General features: G+C 35.3%; 1 pseudogene; it reads right to left on the reverse strand.

Moving 5' to 3' along the window:
• Positions 1-4,222: 4,222 nt before the first annotated feature.
• On the reverse strand, positions 4,223-4,978 carry LOC124503894 (general transcription factor 3C polypeptide 6-like; annotated as a pseudogene).
• Positions 4,979-6,376: the final 1,398 nt, after the last annotated feature.

The raw sequence follows: 6,376 nt of genomic DNA on the forward strand, positions 1-6,376 counted from the left end.
GCCATTCTGGCTTATGTAGAGATGTGTCATTGTGAGTTTATTTTTCATTTTGCTGATGTGCTTAATGATTAATAGTATGTCTTCTTTTGGGGTACTTGCTGGCTCAGTTAATAGAGAATGTGACTTTTGATCTCAGGGTTGTGAGTTCCAGTCCCATGTTAGGGGTAGAGATTACTTTAAAAAAAGAAAATCTTTTAAAAAAAAATAGTATGTCTTCTTTTTGTGAAATATACATTCAATTTTGTTTCCATTTGTGATGAGTTACTTGTTTTTTAAAAAATTATTTTGTTGTAGACCTTCTTTATATATCTATTTTACCTTTTTAAAAATGTTTGTTTATTTGTTTTGAGAGAGATGGAGAAAGATCGTGAGCATGATGGGAGAAGGGCTGAGAGACAGGGAGAGAGAAAATCCCAAGGAGGCTCCACACTGTCAGCACAGAGCTTGACATTGGGTTCGATCTCACAAACTGTGAAATCATGACCTGAGCCAAAATCAAGAGTTAAATGCTTAACAGACTGAGCCACCCAAGTGCCCCTATATATCTATTTATTTATTGAAGATCAGGAGTTTTTCATTCTGATCAAATCTAATTTTTCTCTTTAGTTTTATTAAAGTAGTTGAGTAGTTTTTTTTAGTTTCTAGTTTGTTTAGTTTCTTTTGTTCCTCTAAGACTTTATAGCTCCAAAGAATCTTCTCTAATATTTTCTTTAAAAAGCTTTATAATTTTAGCTTTTACATTTAGTTCTATAATCTATCTCAAATTAATTTTGTGTATGATATCAGGAAATTTTACATTATTAAAATTTTTTTCTGCCCCAATGTCTCTTTTTTCCACATCTGTGTCTCCATGAAAGATTTTTGAAATTTATTCCTCAGATTCTTAAGATTCTAGTTGTATTTTCAGTTTATCCCCTTAGTATTGCAGAATAGATCATTCTTATTGAGATACATTTAAGTTCACTGACTTTTGAAATTTTGGTGTGGGGCAGTCATCTCTATTGTACTTTTACTCTATCCAATATTTTTTTTAAAAGCGCACACATTGTATTTTATAGTTCTGGTATTTCTACTTGTTCCCTTTAAATTGTTATCTCTGCTGAATTTCCTATCTTTCCAGTATGACATATTTTCTTTATGTAGTCAAACATAGTTAAAAATAGGTATGTTAGTGTCCTGGTCTGCTAATGGCAGCATCTGGGTCACCTACAGTTTATTTCCTGTAACTATCTTTTCTACTGGGAATTTTTCACATTTTTTTTCATTATTAATTATGTTGAGTAGTTTGGTTTGTATCCTAGATAATATGAATGACAGATTTTGGATTTTGGTATATTCTTCCAAAGAATTTTGCTATATATGATGTTTTCATATCCAAATACTGGACTTGTCTCTCTGTTTTTAAAACATATTTTTAAATTTTAATTGAAGTATAGTTAGCTTACAATATTATGTTTCAGATGTGCAACATAGTGATTTGGCAATTATATACATTATAAAATGTTCGCCACAAGTGTAGTTACCATTTTTGCCATACGAAGTTATTACAATATTACCTACATCCCCTATGCTGCACTTTACATCTCTGTGAGTTATTTGTTTTATAACTGAGAGTTTGTCCCTCTTCATCCTTTTCACCTATTTGGCTCATCATCCCACCCTCCTTCCCTCTGTCAATACCAGGTTGTTCTCTGTATTTATGATTTTATTTCTGTTTTTTTAAACAGAATATATATATATATGTATTATATGTAATGTGTATATATGTGTGTATACACATCCCATTATATACATTATATATATAAATATATATATATTTATATATATTTATATATATAATCTTCTCTATCCATTCATCTATCAGTAGACAGATTTCTTCCATACTCTGGATATTATAAATAATGCTGCAATAACATAGGGGTGCACATATCTTTTAAAATTAGCATTTTTTTTTCTTGGGATAAACATCCAGAAGTGGAATTACTAGATCATATGGTGTCTCTATTTTTAATATGTTGAGGAACCTCCACATTGTTTCCCACAGTGGCTGTACCAATTTACATTCCTACCAACAGTGCATGACTGTTCCTTTTTCTCCACATCTTTGCCAACACTTATATCTTGTCTTTTTTTTTTTTCTTCTTCTTCAGAATATAAGACTTTATTAACTTCTTCAATGTAAGGTATGTTGCAGACTTTGAGTATGGAATTCTCTCTTGTCCAGCAAGACAGCGGATGCAGAATTAAATATAAGAGAGGCTAATGTCTGGGAGAAGACAAGAACCCCGAGTATGGGTCCTTGCTCCCTATTTATTAGGATCAGAAGGCTTACAAATGTGATGGATGTTCAGAAAGAGACAATAAAACAATGATCATTAACTCCAGTGTGTGAGAGAAAGGGGGTTTTGAAGATATGTGGTGTTAAGGGTTTGGGTCAATACAAAACAGAACCCTGGTGTTGAGCAGGTGGCTGTTTATGGCAGGCACCAGGCATCCTGTCTGTTTATCTTAACTTGCCTAGGGGGTAAGATAGATAGAGCATGCTACCTCAGGGTCAACAAGGCACTTTTCTTTTGCTAATTAGCTCCAGGCAATTTCACCCGTCTGATGTGGTCTATTGCCCTGTTTACCACTTCTCAGATGCTTTCATCCTGTGGAAGCAGCTTTCTGCTTTTGTTCTATGTTGGGGGCACTTTTTCTCTGTTTGTCTATTCTTGGAAGCTTTCGTCCTAAACTGTGTTAAGCCATTGGTGCAGTCTCAGGGAATTCCTAACCTTACTCCCCAGTAAGGTAGAACTACACTGCAGTCTAGATCAGTTCCTTTTGCAAGATTACAAATCTCAAGAATCTTCCATTCTACTTCCTTGGACTTTTCTCTATTTTTCAAAATGCATAATGAATTAAGTAGGGTTATGCGTGGCTAATACAGAGTGACTTAAAGAAGAGAAAAGTTACTTCTCTCTCACATAAAAGGCCAGAAGTAGGTAGTTGCAGTGCCTTACCTACCTGAACAGCAGCAGTAGTCACAGGTTTGTAATGGTATTCACACTTACAGTACCCAATAGGCTTCATGGGACTGAACCCGGCACCAGGCTCACTTAATTTCATAGGAACCAGCACAGCAGCTTGAGGCTTGTTGCAATAGGAGGCTCTACTCTGGCACCCAATTGTCAGTTCAGGTGTAAGGGAACAAGATGATTTGGGTGGATGCACAAGCCACACTGGTTTAGAAACTTCAGTCTCCTCAAGAACCAATATTTCTTGTAACATCCATGAGTGTAGTTTCCAGGGATTTTTGTAATAAGAAACACAGCACTTAAAGAAGCCCAAAGCCCATATTTTCCAATGGGCAGAGTTGTCATAGCCTTCTTGGTCTAGATACAGTTTACCAATAAGGGGATATTTTTAATTATAAACACTATTGCCTGACATCGCAGTTGACATTCTATTGTTATTTTATCTAGTAGATTTCCAGAGAAAACAATGCCAAAAGGTAATCTTGAAGTCATTTTACCAGGAAGAAAAAGATTATTATTAATCTATTAAAGGTTATTATTAACCTTCTTTATTCTTGTCAGTACAGGGCACTATCATATCAAGATCCATTATTATTATTAATTACTATTATTATTATTGTTATTATTATTTTTAATTTCAGAGATACAGAGTGAAGTCAGGGGCAAAAGGAGAGAGAGAGAATACTTAGTGCAGAGTCTGACGTGAGTCTCAATACCATGACCCTGGGATCATGACCTGACCTGAAATCAAAATTGGACCCTGAATTGACTGAGCCATCCAAGTACTACAGAGTCCAATATTCTATCTATTGCTCTGCCATTCATAGCTTCTATTTCCAAGGTTACTTTATAGTCCAAAAAGCCTCCTGAATATCTAGCCACCACGTTCATGTTTCAGCAAGAAGAAGATGAACTGGCCCATGGTGATTTGTGATGGCTGAAAAACAAAAGCAAAAACAAAAACAAAAACAAAAAAACTTTTACACTTACCTTAATAAAACTTCCAATCTAAAGGACTTATCAGTGATGGGTCCCTATAGTCATTTATACCAAATTTTAAACTTTCAACTCATATCTCATCCTTAATGATTCTGGTATATTAAACTGTGCTATATTGGAAATGTGTGTATAGCCAACAAAACTAGTAAAATAGTAAAAAACTGAAAGTTACACGATAATTTTATATAAAAACTCCAAAAAGTTCATTAGTAGTTGTTATAGGAAACATTTCTTCTAGGAGTGATTTCTAAGGCAATAGAAGTGAGTTTTATGAGTTTATGAGTTTCCAAAAAAACAGAACCTCTGTCTCAGAAGAAGGGATATCAATAAGAGGACCAGGCTTCTCTATTTCCAAGTTCAGTGGTTTCCCCTGTTCATAACTCAGGTTTGAATTATCTTTCATTTTAATCTCTTCCTCTTCCACTTCCAAAGGTTTGTCTGAGGCTGAAGGCTCATTATCTTCATTTTCATGCAGAAAGCTAAAATCATGTTGGGTCTATGGAAGAAATCGTTGTCCTTGATTTGTAGCCATTCCACATCACCTGTTTTCTTCTCCTTCCCTCTTTTCTGTCAGAAGAGTCCTTGTCATGCTGAGTTTCTTCATTGTATGGCATTTTATCTTAGCACTGTTTTTTTTTATTGCCCTCTGTATCATCATATTCAACATTTTCTTCAGATACAATCCAGGTCCCAAGAGTGTCTTCATACTCTCCATACTATTCTTCATAGCTGTCCACTTGAAGAATGGGCCTCTCAGTGTCAATTCCTAGAACTTTGCATTTATTTTCACATTTTGATAGAAAGTCTGAATCAATAATTCCAGACAATTCCACCAAAACCAACTGCTCTACCTCTTCTTCTTCCTCTTCCTTCTCCTCCCAGCTCCTCTCATCAGTGGCCACCCTAATCCTGCACCTCTTTGGGACCTCTGAATCAGTGGCCATGCTCTCCAGGGCTACCATCTTGAGTAGAGGCCTATCTTGTGTTTTTGATCCTAGCCATTCTGACTGAGTCAGGTGATATCTCTTTGTGGTTTGGATTTGGATTTTCCCTGATGTTGAGCACATTTTCATATGCCTGTTGGTCATCTGTATGTCTTCTTTGGAAAAATGTCTGTTCAGGTCCTTTTTTCACTTTTTAGTTTGTGTGTGTTGTGTGTGTGTGTGTGTGTGTGTGTGTGTGTGTATGTGTGTGTTTATGTGTGTTGAGTTGTGAGTTCTTTAAATATTTTCAATATTAACCTCTTATCTGATGTATCATTTGCAAATATCTTTTCCCATTCTGTTGGTTGCTTTTTCATTTTTTTGATGGTGGTTTTGATGATGGTTTCCTTCACCATGTAATAGTTTTCTAGCTTGATGTAGTCCCAATTCCTTATTTTTTGCTTTTGTTTCCTTTGCTTTGAGGAGACAGATCCAGAAAAATATTGCCAATACCAGTGTTTAAGAGTTTATTGTCTATATTTTCTGTGAGGAGTTTTATGGTTTCAGGTCTTACATTTAGGTCTTTAATTAACTTTGTATTTATTTTTGTATATGGTGTAAGAAAGTGGCCCCAGTGTCATTTTTTAGCATGTAGCTGTCTAGTTTTGCCAACACCATTTATTGAAGAGATGGTATTTTCCCTTTTTTAAAAATATATATTTAAATGTTTATTTATTTATTTTGAGAGTGAGAGAGAGAGAGAGAGAGAGAGAAAGGCATAGAGGGGAGAGGGGTGGGGGGGGGATGGAGAGAGAGAATCCTAAGCAGTCTCTGTGCTGATGTAGGGCTTGATCTCACAAAATATGATGTCATGACCTGAGCCAAAATCAAGAGTTGGATGCTTAACCTACTGAGCCACCCGGATGCCCTGGTCTTGTTCCTACTGTGTATTCTTGCCTCGTTAGTCATGTATTAATTGATCATGTAAGTGTGGGCTTATTTCTGTGCTCTTTATTCTGTTCCATTGATCTGTATGTCTGTTTTTAGGCCAGTACCATATTGTTTTACTATTTGCTTTCTAGTATAGTTTGAAATCAGAGGATTTGATATCTCCAGCTTTGTTCTTTTTCTCAACATTGCTTTGGTTATTTGGGATCTTTTGCGGTTCCATAGAAATTTTTGGAGTATATGTTCTGTTCTGTGAAAAATGCCATTGGTATTTTAATAAGGATTTCACTGAATATATAAGTTGCTTTGGATAGTATGGACATTTTAAGAATATTAATTCTTCCAATCTGTGGGAACAGAATATCTTTCCATTCATTTGTGTTGTCTTCAATTTCTTTCATCAATATCTTATAGTTTCCAGAGTAAAGGTCTTTAAGTTCCTTGGTTAAATTTATTCCTTTTCCCATTTTAGGGGTGCCTGGGTGGCTC

This window comes from Lynx rufus, unplaced genomic scaffold (assembly GCF_022079265.1).
Source record: "Lynx rufus isolate CCGP_SWC_20201006 ecotype Redwood Valley unplaced genomic scaffold, mLynRuf1.p SCAF_8, whole genome shotgun sequence".
NCBI classification, from domain to species: Eukaryota; Metazoa; Chordata; class Mammalia; order Carnivora; family Felidae; genus Lynx; species Lynx rufus.